Raw genomic sequence first — 19,188 nt, forward strand, 5'->3', positions numbered from 1 at the left:
AACATTCTCTGCCTGGCATTGAAAATCCTTTGTACTCAGTCACCACCCTGCTTTTCCAGACATCTTGAGGTCAAACTCCACAGTTTAGCAACACTCAAAGAAGCCATGTGTTTTCCTTCTTCTGTGACGTTACTTATGGGCCTCTCTGCTCCCGAACACCTTTCTCATATAGCTTTCCCACCACTGAACTCCCATACTACATTTTATATATATATATATACATATATATACATAATATACATAAATATATATATATATTCACTATGTATACACACAATATATATACATATATACAAATATATGTACTATATATAAAATTATATATATACAAATATATATGTATATGTACACACACATATACATATATAGAGAGTTATAGATATAGATATATATTATTATGCCCTGGGTTATAGTAATTTATACTTATCTTTTTCTTCTAAATCGTTTGTCTTTCTTACCAGAAGTGACCACTTCTAATTATCTCTCATCAGGAGAGCCTAGCATAGGCCCGGGCAGAGAGTGGGAACTCAGCAGCATTTGCAGAATGACTGAATAAATTATTGATTGGTGCTGCTACTGTTCTTATTTTATGAGTGTCCTGAAAACAAGCACAAAGGGTTAAATGGGGGGGGGAAGTAGGGAATAAAGCTAATAGAGAATAGAAATTTGAAATAAAGTGTGAAAAATCTTTGTCTTTTTTCTCAAAATAATTTAACAACCTAGTAATTAGAGTAAATAGGTTTAAGCCTACAGTTTTGCCAGATTATAAAAGACTGTTTGGATTTTTTTGTTGCCTTTCTAACAAGAAAAATATACATGTTTTACTCCAAACATATCAACTGGAGAAATTTGTAGATAGACTTGCTAACTGACATAGATGAAGAATGACTGGTGTTCCGTTCATGTTAGGATAACCATACATCCTGGTTTAACCTAAACTGTCTTCTTGTATGGCCAATGTTTCGCTTTCATGATGAATAGCACTCTCTTTCACTTTCAGAAATGTCCTAGTTGTTCAAAACATTATATGGTTGTCCTAGTTTTTATACTTGTTGAACGTTGCTGAGATTTTGGGATCATATTTTATATAATCCTATTATTCTAAGCAATGACTCAGAATTTCTTTCTTTGAATACCCATATTTATTAAATTGAATTTAGTTGTGACTTTCTATTTTTAAAAAGCTCTCCTTAAGGATGACTAGAAAAATAAAATACCACAAAGTCGGAAATAGTCATCAGTTATTGTGATCCTTTTAGATTTCTTACTGAAGGAAATGAGATTAGTATTGCTGTTAATTTGGTCATGTAATTTCATAAAACAAACATGAGGCAAATCTATCTTTCCCCCACTGATTATCACAACACTAACCCTTATTTCCTAAGAAAACAATGAAAAGCAAATTTAACCTTCCAAGTTGGTTATTAAACAATGTAACCATGGGCACATTTACTTTAGGAGGAATCTAGATATAAAGAGATTCCTTTCACTGTGTACATGAGTTTTATCAAAACGCTGACATTCAATTTTTATTTGAAGACACTCGTGATACACATTCAGATGATTACAATGCATTACTGAAAGGTGTTTGTGAAAGGTTGTATTTAAGGTGAACATTTGCATTTCAAATCATGTTTTCCCAATGACTTCTATTCTGCTTTCAAAGAACTGTTTTCATAAGGGCAAAGAAAGGAGAGCTGGCTTTTTCAATACAAAGCAAATCACAGTAAAGGATTCCAAATGTTCCTTCCAGAGGCAATATAATCTGGTGGGAGGAACCCAAACAAGGAGTCTTGCCCTAAATCTAGCCCTGTGTCATGAAGGGGCCATTTACCTCTTGAGTGACAGCAACCTCACGTGAGCTTCGTGGAGATACCATGTTAGTTTGGTATCTAAGTTAAGTAAAGTGAGACAAATGCATAGTCAAATCCTTTAATATTTTACAAATATTTTAACATTTCAAACGTATCAACCCACATTTTACAGCTTTTTTTTATAAAGAGAGCACACACAGTCATATGGCCACACATTAGTCTGTGTCTACTACCATATTACACCAAGTAATACACCTCTCCGTATTATCTCTGACATTAATTTTAGTATTTAGACCAAGTTAACCTGTATGCATTTGCTACTTAGAAATGCCTCCGGCTTTATTCTCCTTTCTCAAGATTACTTTGGCTATTTGGGGTCTTTTATGGTTTCATATACAAATTTTAGAATTTTTTTTTCTATTTCTGTGAAAAATACCATTGGAATTTTGAAAGAGATTCCATTAAATCTATATATGGCTTTGGATAGTATGAACATTGTGTCATAACAATATCAATTCTTCTAGTCAATGAACACAGGATACCTTTCCATTTATTTGTGTCTCTTTCAATTTCTTTCATCAAAGTCTTAAAGTTTTCAGTGCACAGATATTTCACCTCCTTAGTTAAATGTTAAATTTACTTCAAAATGTTTTATTGTTTTTGATGCTATTGTGAATGGGATTATGTTTTTTTTTATTTCTTTTTCAGCTATTTTGTTGCTAGTGTATAGAAGCTCAACTGATTGCTGTATATTGATTTTGTATCCTGCAATTCTGCTGCATTTGTTTATTAATTCAGTTGTTCACTGGGATCATTAGGATTTTCTACATATAAGATCATGCAAACGGAAACAATTTTACTTCTTCCTTTCTGATTAGGTTGCCTTTTTTTTCTTCTTTATGTCTAATTTCTATGGCAATAGGAGTGATGAGAGGGGGCACCCTTGTCTTGTTTTTTATCTTAGGGGGAAAACTTTCAATCTTTCACCATTGAGCATGTTAGATGTGGGCTTTTCATATATGGCCTTTATTATGTTGAGGAACATTCCATGTATACCTAATTTGCTGAGAGTTTTTCACCATGAAATCGTTGAATTTTTGTCTAATGCTTTTTCTGCATCTATTGAGATGATCATATGATTTTTATCTTCCATTTTTTAAATGTGGTGTATAACATTTATTGACTTGAATATATTGAACCGTCCTTGCATTCCATGGATAAATCCCACTTGATCGTGCTGTATGACTCTTTTAATGTGCTGTTAAATTCAGTTTGCTAATATTTGTTGAAAACGTTTGCACCTATATTCATCTGGGATATTGGCCTGTAGTTTTCTTGTTTTCCAGTGTCTTTATCTGCTTTTGATATCAGGGTAATTCTAGCCTCATAAAATGAGTTTGGAAGTGTTCACTCTTAGATTTTTTGGAAGAATTTGAGGATTGGCATCAATTCTTTAAATTTTTGGTACAATTTACCAGTAAAACCATCTAGTCTTTGGCTTTTCTTTGCTGGGTGGTTTTTGATTACTAATACAATATTCTACTCATTATTCGTCTGTTCAGATTTTTATATCTTCAAGATTAAGTCTTGGTAGGTTCCATGTTTCCAGGAATTTGTCCATGTCTTCTAAGTTATCCAATTTGTTGGCATGTAGTGGTTCATAGCAGTCTCTTAGGATCCTTTGTATTTCTGTGGTCTCAATTTCTGTGGTCCTCTTTCATTTCTGATTTTATTTATTTGAGTCTTCTCTTTTTTCTTAATCTAGCTAAAGGTTTCTCAGGTTTTATCTTCAAACAGTCAGTTTTTACCTTCATTGATCATTTCTATTGTTTTTATGGTCTATATTTCATTTATTTCTGTTATTTCCTTCCTTTTGCTAACTTTGGGCTTAGTTCATTATTCTTTTTCTAGTTCCTTGAAATGTAAAAATAGGCTGTTTATTTGAGATCTTTCTTTTTACTTAATGTAGGCATTTATCACTTTAGCTTCCCACTTAGGACTTCTTTTGCTGTATTCCATATGCTTTGGCATGTTGTATTTCCATTTTTATTTGTTTCAAGCAATTTTTTTGATTTCCCATTTGATTTCTTCTTTGACCATTGGTTGTTGAGCAGTGTGTTGTTTAATTTCCACATATCTGTGAATTTTCCAACTTTTCTCCTATTATTGATTTATACTTTCATACTATTGTGGTCATCAAAGATATTTAATATGATGTCAATCTTCTAAATTTGCTAAACTTGTTTTGTAAACTAACATGTGATTTATTCTGAAGAACGTTCTGTGTGTTCTTGATAAGAAAGTGTATTCTTCTTCTGTTGGATTGAATGTTCTGTATATGTATGTTAGATTCCCTGGTCTAAAGTATATTTCAGTTCCAATGTTTCTTTATTGATTTTTCAATATTTCCTTGTTGATTATCAATTTATTTTTGATGACCTATCCATTGTTTAAAGTGGGGTATTGAAGTCTTCTATTATTATTGTATTACTGTTTACCTTTTCATATTTATTAGTATTTGCTTAATATATTTAGGTGTTCTGATGCTGAATACATATAAATTTACAATTGCAATATCCTCTTCATAAATTGACCCCTTTATCATTACATAATGACCTTCTTTATTTATTATTACAACACTTGACTCATTTTATGTGATGTAAGTATAACTATCCCTGGTCTCTTTTGGTTTCCACTTACATGAAATATATTTTTTTATCCTTTCACTTTGAGCCCATGTGTGTCCTTAAAGCTGAAGTGAGTCTCTTGTAGGTGGCATATATAGTTGGGTCTTGTGTTTTCAATCCATCCAGCTACTCTGTGGCTTTTGAGTAGAGAATTTAATCCATGTACATTTAATTAATGATAGGTAAGGACTTAGTAATGTCATTGTACTAAATGTGTCCTGGCTGTTTTATAGTTCCTTTTTTCTCTCTTTCTCATTTGCTCTCTTACTTTGTAAATTGATGATTCATTGACTTTGTGATGGAGGTGGAAATAAGAATGCAGAGACAAAAATGCTGCATTAACTGTTAAATAATTGACAGTCATAAGATATCATTACAATTATTCACTTAAACAAGCATTGGGTCTTGGTTTCTGGCCTCTGCATCCTCCTCCACTTGCCTTATTGTATGATTATTATTTGTTCTCATTTTGGGCTCCTGCATAAGTCTCTGAGTTTTCTCAGTGTGGAGGATCTTGTATTATGCATTTTTTTCTTTCGAGTACCAAGCACACAGTAGAATGATAGAAGCAATGACTAAATCTTAAATATACTTGCAGGCTCCCAATCTAAACTTTTCTAAGGGGTTTAGAACTGAATCTCTTTCGACATTCTCATTTTTTTCATACAGTTGTTTTATTCTTCAAATTAAATATCAGAGAAAATATCATCAAAAATTTTTCAAGTCGAAATAAAAAATTATTATTTACTGTTCTAGTAAACATAACTAAAAGTATTACACATACACACAGAGTCACAGAGTCTCTGACTCTGCCTCTTCATTGGCTAGTAGGGTGTTTAGAATGTGGTGATGAAGCAAATAAATATTTTGGCTCATTTAAACCCAGTGAAATTGTCAAAAGTGTTAATGATATTTACAGATGAAGCAATGAACAGTAGTGTTTTGAAATACAAGAAATAATCTACGCCTATAGTCATCATAAACAGAATAGACTGGGAAAATGCAAAGATGAATGGTACAAAATTGGTAATCACTTTGACTGAACTGAGATATAACACTTACCTACATCATCAGATTTTAAATGACCAGATTTCATCCCTTAGGATAGGACATTTAAGGCAGTATGTGTTTATACTTGGTGTTGATATAATTTATAGAAGCCACTGTTTTGGAACCCAAGCCTAACTGTGAGTTTGAGTTCTACAGCACAAATTATTCACCAGCCAAAGTTAAAATTTGACCAGTCTACGATCTCTCACTCTTTTGCCTGTGCTTTCATTTCATCCTTTTTACCTTCTTGTAGATACTCCCTTTTCATATTTCTATTTGTTTTACAGTAGCCAAATGTTGACAGTTAAATATATATATATTTTCTTTATTGTGTAAAATACATTGAAACCAACTGTTCTTTTACTCTCCTGAGGAGACCAGGTTTTAAAGTCACATATTCTACCCCAAAGGAAGTGAAAGATTTTATAGGAATCAGTAACAAAGAAGGGATTTGCCATAGAAACTTGTTTTTAAAAGAAAGTATGTACCTTTAAAATGAGAATTGTAAGAGCTCTCTTTTCAAATATAAAAGGAATTTTAGTAATCAAGTCATAATAAGCGATATTAGAAGTAGAACTTTAAAATAAAAACACATTTGAGTAAAAAATAATTACATTGTGTATGGACAGAAGATAATTAAAATTAAGAGACTTTTGACATAGAATTTGAACCATATAAAGGTTATAGAAGCACATTTGATGTAACTGACAAAGAAAAGTGAAGCCCAGGAAGGTTAAGGATTTATCTGTCACAGCTAGTTAATAGCAGATGCTAGACAAGAATATTTTCTTTCTCTTAAAAAAAACCAAAAAACGTTTTTATGGTTACAAAAGTAATAAATGTTCATTATTTTATTTCCTTATTCAGATTCCTCTTTGACGTGTAATGGAGTATGTGTCCTTTTCTAGAGTGTATAATTGTCAAGAGTATATAATATTTCACCTTCCTCATATGAACAAGCTATAACTAACACATTCTACAAAGTGTGATTACCTGTAATTTATCCAATAAAAACGGTCTGGAACTCCTAAATAACCATTAGAAGGATAGTGTATTTCCAAGCGGATGTTTATGAGTAACTAAAGGATCCATGAACAGCTGTTGAGCCTTTTTACAGCCAGGAAGTTCATAATCCTTAAAGAATTTTTCCTTTCTTTGGCTTATTCATGAATACCTGCCAAATAAAGACAGTCATAAATCCTTTTAAACAAAAGTTTTAAATATACTTTAAGAACATGTGAGCAAATTAGTTGGGAAATTCAAAAGAAAACTGTAATTCCCTGAGTGAAGACATTACTAACTATTACTGGTTAAGAAAGGTTTAATCACTTCCGGTATGATATGCACAGAAATTAATAAAATCTCTCCTTCCAAAATGAAAGTTGGAAAGGACTTCAAACTTTTGTTTCTCCCCTTCAGATAACCCAGATCACAATCAGAGTTCCCATTGGTTACTTTCTTCTGTGTTAACTTGAAGGTCTAAATTTTTCAAATGATGTGCTTTGGGATTTGTCCACCTTAAAAACATTTTTAGTAATTCAATTTGATGCAACAAAACCCAATGCTGGATAAGTAAACAAGGTCACTTACCCAGAGCAGTTTGTATAGGTGGCAGCACATGTAAATATTCTATTTGTTTTACTATCTGACAGTCATAGAAGGAAATGCATTAACATTATCCCCACTCCAAAACCAGACTGGCCATTTCAGATTCAGGTTCAATTCTTTATGTTTCTTAAAAGCAGAAAAAGCTATGTGTTCTCTCGGGGACTTCTCTCAGTCATGGAGATATTATTTTTAGAGTCATTTCCTGTCATTTGTCTTAATGGTCTTGAACATATGCGTAACTGTATAGTAGCCATAAAACAAAGTGTAGATGTCTATGACAAAATAATGCAAGGTGATCCATACCTGATGGGTATCAGATCAATCACATGGAAATGATTCTAGAAGGTTTCCTGACACCCAAGTTTTCTTTATTTTCCAACTATATAAAATAAATTATCTTTATTAAGTCTTCATTTATTGTCCCCTATAAATAACCGATCCATTAGATTAGAAGAAAACACTTCAAAATTCTTACTCGCAACAAATTAAAGGTTTGATTGTATCACGCTGATTGAAAGAAAAAATATATTTAGGTCTATTTGGAATTACACTTTAAGTGGTCTTAGGTAAAACTCCATTGCTTAGTACTTATATGACCTCTCTGAGCCATGGGCTCTTCATCTGTGCAAAGAGCATAACATTAAGTGTTTCTAAATATTAAGGGATAGAATGTATGAGAATATAATATATAAGAATATATAATACAATGGCTGGGATATATATACTGGGGGTGCCAAAAAATGTACACATGACTTGTATTCGTGTTTCATTATTGGTATATATTGAGTATTACAATTTTAATACAGTTTTTTCCTTCCTTAAAATGGGTATACATTTTTTTGGAATCCTCTGTGCATGTGTGTGTGTGTTCCTTTTTATATATATATTTATAATCCAGTATTTAACCATTGTAAGTTTCAATTTCAGCACCTTGAGGAGAAAGGAGAAAATGAATCTTCAGAAGAGAAACTTCATGTCTTATGTATAACTAACTACAAGCACTTGAAACATTAATTTTGAGCTGCACACAAGGAAGACTACTCTTGAGTGTCACAGCAGGCCCAAGTATACATCTGTCTTTTATTTGAAAAACAAACAAACAAACAAAAAAACCTCAGATGAAGTCTGTTAGGATCTCTGATATCCATCTTCTCTATTGTTCCCTTTCCTGAACATCTTAAAAAATAGTTTGATTCTCTACACTGAAAAATCTCATTCATTTCTCAACCCATTAAAGTGTGACGTGAGGATGAAAATTAACAGGTGAATGACCAAATCCAGATATATCTTCTACTTTACCGTCATTTTGGCAGTATTTGGTACTGTTGGCCATCTTCATCTTTTTGAAACGCTCTTCTTCCACTGCCTCCACAATACCTCCCTGCCTTCCCTTCTAATCCTGTGACAGTTCTACCCAGACTTACTTCAATGTCCTATCTCTAAGTTTGGGGCTACTACAACCTTACCTCTCAGAGATGTGGGGACGGTTAAGCAAGCTGACCTGTGGCTCTTGGTGTTCTGAGCTGGCAGGGAGAACTGAGGGGGAGGAATACAGTGCGTGACACCACAACCCTGCTGTGTGTTTGGAATTCCAAGCTCAGAGCCTTGCTGGTTCAGTGTTGCTTTAGAATCAGTCCCTTGGTTCTCATTCTCTCTTCTTTGATCTTCAGGCTTTAATGTGATCCCTTCTGCTTTTCATCTTCCTGAGATTTCTGTTTCCAATCCATCAAGGACTCCCTTTCTTATTTTATGGCATCATTGTGATATTTTTTAATGTATACTTTTCTTATACATCCTCGGGTTTGGAGCAAGAGAGGAGATGATTGTTTATGCTAGCATCAATGTATGTTAGTTTCTCCCGTTAGACTTTTGGCTCCTTTCTTCCAACTTTTCATATCTCTCATATAAGTTATATTTTCAGTATGTATTTGTCGAATGATTTTCTTTTGTACTTTAAAAATCGGATAAATGAAGTATTAGTTTTCTTTTTAGACTAGAATAAGAGCAACTCTCGTAGTAGTAGTAGCAGCAATGGAAAATTAAAGACAGGGATAGATCTGAAGCATACATTTCACAGGCAAATTTGAAGAACTGGTAATTACATGAGGAAATGGAAGTACTGAATAAGATTATTGTGGTAATTGTTTCATAATATATACACATATTTCAAATCATCATATTTTATACCATAACTTTTCCTATATTTCAATAATACCTCAATAAAGCTGGATCAAAATAAGAAAAATAAAATTGTACTCTAAGGTCTCAATCCTTCTGCATATAAAAACAAATCATGCAATGCCCGAAATACATGATTAACCATGCAGGCTTTTTACATTTACTTTTCATATTCCATTAAATTTTCTTTTAGACCCAAGTATTTTGGAATGACTTCCACTTCTACTATACTATAAAGCTGTTTTCCTTTCAACTATCCGATAGCCATGGGCACCCAGATAAATTCAGAAATAAGTATTTTTGAGCAATATGATATTTCAGATTCTATACTGAGCACTGGTAAACCAAAATAAATAAGACACAGTCTTGTATCAAGGAGCTCACAGTCTAGATGTGAGAACATAAGTAATTATACCACTGGGAGACACGCAAAAATAAAATACATCAGTGGCACAGAGAAACCAGGGACTAACTCTTTAGGGAGTGGTCAGAGAGGTAATGGTGCCTGAGAAGAATTTCTAACAAGCAGACATTTAAGGCAAGAGCAAGTACAAATGTGTGAAGGTGTCCACAAGCACAGCAAGTTCAAGGAACTGCTAGTAGTTAAGTCTACCTGGGAAGTAAGTTTTGAGGAGTGTAGAAAGAGACAGGATGAGTCCAGACAGGGGCCAAATAAAGAAATGTCTTTTATGTCATAATGAGCAACTTGGACTTTACATTACAGGCAATGGAAATACATTCCATGTTAGAAGAGGCGTGATGGTGTCTTATTAGTATTCCAAACTGACCCATTTTTGTTAAGAGTGTGGACAAATTTGGAGGAACCAAATGCAAACAAGATAAAAAAAAAAAAAACTAGGGGCCAATTTTTATAGTTCAGGTGTGAAATGAAAAAGACTTGACCTAAGGTAGTGGGAATGGTATAGATTCAAATAAATAAACTAAGTAGTTGGCTTTTTTAAATAAGCAATAATTATTTAGGAAAAGTGTTATAGTTCTCCTAAGTGAAAAGTGGTTATGAGCCCTATTTTCTTTTTTTTTAAATTAAAGTTTATTGGGGTGACAAATGTTAGTAAAGTTACATAGATTTTAGGTGTACAATTTTGTAGTACATCATCTATAAATCCCATTGTGTGTTCACCACCCAGAGTCAGTTCTCCTTCCATCACCATTTATTTGATCTCCTTTACCCTCATCTACCAACCCCCTCTCCCCTTACCCTCTGGTAACCACTAAACTATTGTCTGAGTCTATGAATTTTTGTTTCTCATTTGTTTGTCTTCTTTTGTTGTTTTTGGTTTATATACTACATATTAATGAAATCATATGGTTCTCTGCTTTTTCTGTCTGACTTATTTCTCTTAGCATTATAATCTCAAGATCCATCCATGTTGTCACAAATGGTCCTATTTCATCTTTTGTTACCGCCGAATAGTATTCCATTGTGTATATATACCACAACTTCTTTATCCATTCATCTATCGAAGGACATTTTGGATGTTTCCATGTCTTGGCCACCGTAAATAAAGCCACAATGAACATTGGAGCACATGTGTCTTTATGCATAAATATTTTCAGATTTTTTGGATAGATACCCAAGAGAGGGATTGCTGGGTCCTATGGTAATTCTATTCGTAATTTTTGGAGCCTTCCATAGCGGCTGCACCAGTTTGCATTCCCACCAACAGTGTATGAGGGTTCCTTTTTCTCCACGGCCTCTCCAACACTTGTTACTATTTGTCTTGTTGAAGATAGCCATTCTCACTGGGGTGAGGTAATATCTCATTGTGGTTTTTATTTGCATTTCTCTGATGATTAGTGATGTTGAGCATTTTTTCATATGTCTATTTGCCATAGACATAGACATCTCTTTGGAGAAATGTCTCTTCAGCATCTCTGCCCATTTTTCAATTGGGTTGTTTGTTTTTTTATTGTTGAATTTCATAGTTTCTTGTATATTTTGGATATTAGGCCCTTATCGGAGGCACTGTTTGCAAAAATCTTCTCCCATTCAGTTGGTTATCTCTTTATTTTGTCGATGGTTTCTTTCGATGTACAGAAGCTTTTAAGTTTGATATAGTCCCATTCATTTATTTTAACGTTTACTTCCCTTGCCTTTGGAGTCAAATTCATACAGCGTTTTTTGAACCCAAGGTCCATAAGTTTAGTACCTATGTTTTCTTCAATGCTGTTTATTATTTCAGGTCTTATGCTTCAGTCTTTGATCCATTTTGAATTAATTTTGGTACATGGTGACAGATAGCAGTCCAGTTTCATTCTTTTGCACGTAGCTATCCAATTCTGCCAGCACCATTTATTGAAGAGGCTGTCTTTCCTCCATTGTATGTTTTTAGCTTCTTTTTCAAAAATTATCTGTCCATATTTATGTGGTTTTATTCCTGGGTTCTCAATTCTATTGCATTGGTCTATGTGTCTGTTTTTCTGCCAATACCATGCTGTTTTGATTATTGTAGCCCTGTAGTACAAGCTAAAGTCAGGGAGTGTGATACCTCCAGTATTGTTCTTTTTTCTTAAGATTGCTTTGGCTATTCGGGGTCTTCTGTGGTTCCAAACAAATCTGATGCTTTTTTGTTCTATTTCTTTAAAAAATGCCATTGGGATTTTTGATGGGGATTGCATTAAATTTGTATATTTCTTTGAGTAGTATGGCCATTTTAATTATGTTGATTCTTCCAATCCATGAGCACAAAATGTCTTTCCATTTCTTTGTGTCTTCTTCACTTTGTTTTAAAAATGTCTTATAGTTTTCATCATATAGGTCTTTCACATCCTTGGTTAAGTTTATTACTAGGTATTTTTTTCATTTTGCTGCAATTGCAAAGGAATTGTTTTTTATTTTTTATTTCTTTTTCTGAGATTTCATTGTTAGTATATAGGAATGCAATGGACTTTTGTACATTGATTTTGTAGCCGGCAACTTTAGTGTATTCGTTGATTGTTTCTAATAGCTTTTTGGTGGAATCTTTAGGGTTTTCTATATATAGCATCATGTCATCTGCAAAGAGTGACAATTTAACTTCTTCATTCCGAAATTTCGATGTCTTTTATTTCTTTCTCTTGCCTGATTGCTCTGGCGAGGACTTCTAACACTATGTTGAAAAGCAGAGGTGATAGGGGACAGCCCTGTCGTGTTCTGGAAAGTAAAGCAAAAGGCTTCAGTTTTTCACTGTTAACTATGAGATTAGCTGAGGGCTTGTCATATATGGCCTTTATTATGTTAAGGTATTTTTCTTCTATACCTATTTTTTAAGTGTTTTAATTATAAATGGATGCTGTATCTTGTCAAATGCTTTTTCTATATCAATTGATGTAGTCATATGATTTTTGTCCTTTTTTGTTTATGTGATATATCACATTGATGGATTTGCAGATGTTGAACCATCCTTGTGCCCCTGGGATGAACCCCAATTGGTCGTGATGAATAATCTTTTTAATATATTGTTGCATTCAATTTGCTAGAATTTTATTTAGGATTTTTGCATCTGTATTCATCAGAGATATTTGGTCTGTAGTTCTCTTTTTTTGTGTTGTCCTTACCAGGTTTTCGTATCAGGGTAATGTTGGCCTCATAAAATGAGATAGGGAGTACTATCTCTTCTTCAATTTTTTGGAAGAGTTTGAGCAGGATTGGTATTAGTTCCTCTTTGCAGGTTTGGTAGAATTCACTAGTGAAGCTGTCTGGTCCCGGACTTTTGCTTTTGGGAAGGTTTTGTATGACTGATTCAATTTTGTTACTGGTGATCGGTCTGTTTAGATTTTCCAGTTCTTCATGGTTCATCCTAGGAAGGCTATATGTTTTTAAGAACTTGTCCATTTCTTTTAGGTTATTGAATTTGGTGGCATATAGTCCTTCATAGTATTCTTGGATGATCCTTTGTATTTCTGTGGCATCCGTGATAACTTCTTCTTTCTCGTTTCTGATTTTATTAGTGTCTTCTCTCCTTTTATCTTAGTGAGTCTAGCCAAGGGTTTGTCAATTTTGTTTATCGTTCCAAAGAATTAACTCTTTCTCACATTAATTTTTTCTATTGTCTTTTTGTTCTCTATTTCATTTAGTTCTGCTCTGATTTTTATTGTTTTCTTTCTTCTGCTGACCTTGGGTTTCATTTGTTCTTGTTTTTCTAGTTCTTTAAGGTGTAAGATGAGGTTATTTATTTGGGATTTTTCTAGTTTCTTGAGATACGCCTGTAATTATATAAATTTCCCTCTTAAAACTGCTTTCACAGCATCCCAAAAATTTTGGTAGATGTATTTTCATTCTCATTTGTTTCTATGTATCTTTTGATCTCTCCTCTAATTTCTTCTTTGGCCTGGTTGTTCTTTAAAATTATGTTGTTTAATCTCCATGTATTTGTGTTTTTTCCTGCTTTCTTTTTGCAGTTGATATCCAATTTCAAAGCCTTGTGATCAGAGTATATGTTTGGTATGATTTCAGTCTTCTTAAATTTGCTGAGATTACTTTTAGGTCCCAATATATGGTCTATCCTTGAGAATGTTCCGTGTACAGTAGAAAAAAATGTATAGTCTGATGTTTTAGAATGAAGTGCTCTATATACGTCAATTATGTCCATTACATCTAATGTGTCATTTTGGGCTGCTATTTCATTATTTATTTTCTGTTTGGATGATCTATCCATAGCTGTCAATGATGTATTTAAGTCCCCTAGTATAATTGTGTTTTGGTCAATTTCTCCCTTTAGTTCTGTTAGTAGTTACTTGGTATATTTCGGTGCTCCCTGATTGGGGGCATAAATATTGATGATGGTTATGTCTTCTTGTTGTATAGTCCCCTTTACCATTATGAAATGTCCATCTTTGTCTCTTGTTACCTTTTTCACCCTGAATTCTGTTCACCTGATGTCAGTATAGCTACACCTGATTTTCTCTGGGTACCATTTGTTTGGAGTAGCAATTTCCATCCTTTTGTTTTAAGTCTATGCTTGTCCTTGTAGCTGAGATGCGTCTCTTGGAGACAGCATATGGTTGAGTTTAGTTTTTTGATCCAATCTGCTACTCTGTGCCTTTTTATTGGTGAGTTCAGTCCATTTACATTTAGGGTGATTATTGATATGTGAGGATTTCCTATCATTCTATCTTTCATTTTCTGGTAAGACTGTGTCTCCATTGTTTCTTTGCCTTTTTGTTGTCTATTATTTCTGTGTGGTGGTATTCTATGATGTTTCCCTTTGTTTCTTTTATTACAGTATATATTTCAGTTCTAGATTTTTTTGAGTGGTTACCCTTAAGTTTATATGATCTCTATTTTCTTTATATCAACTACTAACCAATGTCATTCTGGCAAACTGAACACTCACCATGATTTGTCCTCTTTGATAAATGTTCCTGGGAGTCAAGACAGTCACTTGTCAAAATTGATAAGTGACATGACAATAGGGAATGTAGTCTTATTTGTAATGACACAGCTGCCAGCACTTTCAGCCTCTTTACCTCTAGACTGGTCTGTCTCACTCTGAGACTGCTATTTTCACCCAGATAGTCCCCAAACACATTGAGAGTATGCCTACCCATGTGAGATATTCATTCCAGAGTAGTCTGTGAGAGCAGGAGGAAAATAAAGAGGCTACTTTCATTAGGCTGTTTTCATAACGGAAGAGTTTCGATAGTTTTAAAAGGGAAAGCATGAACTTGACAAATTCTCTTTAGGCATTTAGCAAAATAGGTAGTAAATTCTGTAAAATAGAGAAACCCAAGGGATTACCATGAAACGTACTTCTAAAATTCTAAAGTGTTCATTACCTCATACATTGAAGGTATCTAAGGAATTAGGAGCCATTTTTTTGATTAAAAGGACTTAGTTCTGAACAATAGAGTGGCTGGTATTTTTAAATTAAATACACAGGAAGGCATTTAAACTTCATCTTTTGCTTTTGTGAAGGAAAGAAATGAAAGTCTCAGAGGACCACCCAGTGTTGATGAGAAGTCCGCAGTGCAGTTCTGTACAACAATTTTTTCCTTTGTTTCCTCTTTTCAAATGGGACTGTGGTTATCTATGTACGTGAACACATTGCTCACAAAATCTAAGAAAGAAAGAGCCGAAATCTAAATAGAGCAACAGCAGGAGTTTGGTCTGCCAATGCTGTGGTCACTAACAAAACTTCCATTCACAGTGGAAAGTTAAAATTTTTTTAAATGAATATTTTCTTTAAATGAGATGCTTGCAACAGTTAGGAAAATTCTAATTATGGCAGGGGTCCACTGCTTCTCGTTGTCAGATTATCCTGCCTCACATTGTTGACTTTAGGAAACCATATTTTGAAAATTAAACTTATCTTTTCTTTTTCCCTAGAAAGCAAATAATGATTCTTTGAAACTAAAATGTTCTTTACCTTCCAGCACAGAGCAGTAAATTGCAAGGTTTTCTCTGTCACACATGAGTTTTCAACAATTGTTACAACTCTGTTAATGTTCTAAAGGTCCTGTCTTTCCTCTGCTGCAGATGTTTGCCCAGTTGACAGTTAAAATGTATTTTTCATTGAGATTTTTTAGTCCTTTCTATGATGCAGCCTTTCCATTTTCCTGCTGAGATTACTCCAAGACCTAATAGACGCCATCGTTAGAAAACGTTTTATGGTCCTCAAATTGGCTTTTCCTATGTTGCATTTCACCAGTTTTTCCTCTCCATTGCCCATTATAGAAGTAATTTGCAGAATTTCTGCATTTTAGCCAGCAGCTTTCAGAGGGAGCGACTACCTGGGGTGCTGCAAACCAGTGGCATTGCCAATGTAGAAAGGGCAGAGCCTTTTAGAGCTAGTGTATATTCCAAATGGGTGTGTGTGTGTGTGTGTGTGTGTGTGTGTCTGTGTATGTGTGTGTGTGTGTATTTCTGGATTTCCATGTGTACATGAATTACCATATTACATATATCTTGTCCCTTTTATAAATTCTGGACACTTGTGCTTTCACAGACCCTTTACCTCACACTCATACTTGCCCTATGTTAGACATTGAGTTAAATTTGGATATGCCCAATGGTATTAGGACATGTAGAACAGCACTTTGGTGCTACAGTAAGTTATGTGCCTTCTTCTGTTTTCAAAAATGGTATCCCTAATATTTAGTGTCAGACACACTTATAAGTTGTTTCATAGGAGTTCTGTTGGATTTTTGCATTCATTCATAGAACGTTTATTTTTTATATCACGTAAGGTAGTATTGGAATAAAAGAAATATACAATCTCTACCCTTAGTATTTATCTCTATTGTTCATTTTAAGTGCACAGATAACAGTTACCCCGTTTCCTTAGAAAATGCCTATGTTTACATAAAACACAGACAGTAAGAAAACAGTATTTTTCTGGCGGTGTTCTCCTTGACAGTTTTTAGGTTTAAGTCCCCCACACCCCCAAAATCCTTTCAGAAGTTTTAGGGAACCCTCAGGGTATGTATCATCTATGTTCTCAAAACTGCCTTTCTGCCACCCCATAAAGTCTGACATTTTCCTTCCGTCTGGCTTCAACTGTGATGTTTATGCCTCCTGCTGGAGATGATGTTTTGATGCCCACTCTCTCCCTCTCTCCATTTCTGACTGGCCCAGACGGATAGGTACATGCATGCCATGTTACCAGAGTTACCGCAGGAAGATGAGCCACCTTTGCCTGTCCTTATGCTTTCAGTGTCATAAAGAGCTCAAATATGTCTTTTACTTTTGCTTGTTCTCTATTGTACGTATAGGACATGGCATAAGAAAATAATGGCAGGTTTAAAAAGAGTCTGAATAATATTATGCTACAATGTCAACTTTCCTTCAAACAGAGATGCAATAAACACCTGTCTACTCAACTGCTAGTTCTAGAAAACAACATTACCATGGCATTGTAGTTCTGTGCATTCCTCTCTCTGATCCTGTTTCTTTACCTTCTCCCACAGAAGTAACCACTATCTGAATTTTATGTTTATCTTTATAATTTTGTCACATAAGTTTGTCAGTCCAAACAATGTATTCTTTAATTTTACACGTTCTCTACATGAAAACTTCCCAAATATATTCTTCTGAAACCTATATTTTTTATTCAAAATTGTGACCCTACCGTGTTTCCCCGAAAATAAGACCTAGCCGGACCCATCATATCCAATGCGTCTTTTGGAGCAAAAATTAATATGAGACCTGGTTTTATTTTGCTATAAAACCCAGTATAATATAATATAATATAATACAATACAATACAATACAATACAATACAATACAATACAACATAACACAATATAATATCATATAATACTGGGTCATAATATAATATAATGTAATATAATATAATATAATATAATACCCTGTCTTATATTAATTTTTGCTCCAAAAAAATGAATTAGAGCTGATTGTCTGGCTAGGTCTTGTTTCCTGGGAAACAGGGTAATTCCTAGTTGATCCAAGTTGTTACATACAGCTATTACTCATATTTACTCCTATGTAGGATTAACATTTATGAAATTAGCATAGTTTATATAGCCTAACCACTTGGTAGGCATCTGAGTTGTTTCCAAATGTATCGTATTACAATGCTGTGATGAATATTCTTTTATGTATAGACTAGTCATATTAGAGCTCTCTAGGGGAACTCCTGAGCATAGGATATGCACATTTAATAAGCAGTGAGTGCTTGAGTCAGGTCTAATTCCTACCAATAGCGTGGAGATGCTCCTGGGGCGTCACATCCCCAAAAACACTTGGCATTTTTCAGACTTTTCATTTTCCCCAATTGTTTTGAAATGGTGTTATATCTTGGTTTAAAATCTTCATTCTCCTAATTGATAATGAGGTTGAGCATCTTCTGATATATGCATGAGCCATTCAGTTTTCTTCTTCTGTATAACAAATCTTTTTGCTCGTTTCTACATCGATTGTTTTTTATTGATTTTTTTTAAATTCTTTAAATATTGTGAAATCAATTCTTTGTGTTGCAGATGTCTTTTCACAATTTGTGACATGTCTTTTCACTTTTATGGTATCTAATGATAAACAGAAGTTCCTAATTTTAATGCAGTAAAATATGTTAATATGTTTCTTTATGTTTGATGCTTTTGATATCTAGTTTAAAAAAAACCCTTTGGCCCAAGCCAAAGTAGTGCTTACGTTGTATTCTCAATTTTTAAAAATCATTTTGCCTTTCACTTTACCTTTGATTTACACAGAGTATTTTTTATTATGGTCAATATTTGGGGCTCAAAGTTATTTATTTTTTTCTCATATGAATAACATAGTCTTCTACTCCTACTAACTGAAAGTCCACTTTTTGCCTGGTATGTAATTACAACTCCACTGTAAATCAAGTTTCTGTACATATGTGAGTCTCTTTCTGGTTTCCCCTATCTGTTCCATTGGTCAATTTGTTGAACTGAGTGCCATACTACATCGCCTTTTTAAGTTTTATTATAGCTTTAGAAAAAGGCTTTGTGGCCGACTAGATAATCCATTTTACTTTATTCTTCTTCACAAATGTCTTCAGTATTCTTTGTGCTTTGCAGTTCATATAAATTTTTTTAATTAGCTTTGCAAATTCACAGCAATATTATGGGAATTTTTAATCTGTATATCAGTTTGAGAAGAATTAACTAACTCTTTCTGTTATTGATTTTTCCAATTCATGAACGGGAGCTCTCCTTTGCTCTAGGTCTTTAATGTCTTGCAATAGATTTTATAATTTTTCCCTATAAGTTGCTTAAACATCTTTTTATTAACTTCACTCCTAAGTACTTTTGGCTGTTGTATTACATAGTAGATAGAGCATAAACTCTTGAATACCAGATCTTTCATTTTCTCGTTCTGTTATTGAGAAAATCACTTAACCTCTTTGTGCCTTATTTTTTTTTCAAAA

At 33.7% G+C, this 19,188-nt stretch overlaps 1 protein-coding gene across 2 annotated transcripts in view; it reads left to right on the top strand.

Annotated features, from left to right (window-relative positions):
* Positions 1-19,188, top strand: part of PDZRN4 (PDZ domain containing ring finger 4) — a gene marked incomplete at its 5' end in the record, with an annotated part of 344,229 nt that overhangs the window by 288,541 nt on the left and 36,500 nt on the right. The gene's annotated exons all lie outside the window — the stretch shown is intronic.

Source organism: Rhinolophus hipposideros (genome assembly GCF_964194185.1).
Source record: "Rhinolophus hipposideros genome assembly, chromosome: 9".
Lineage (NCBI taxonomy): Eukaryota > Metazoa > Chordata > Mammalia > Chiroptera > Rhinolophidae > Rhinolophus > Rhinolophus hipposideros.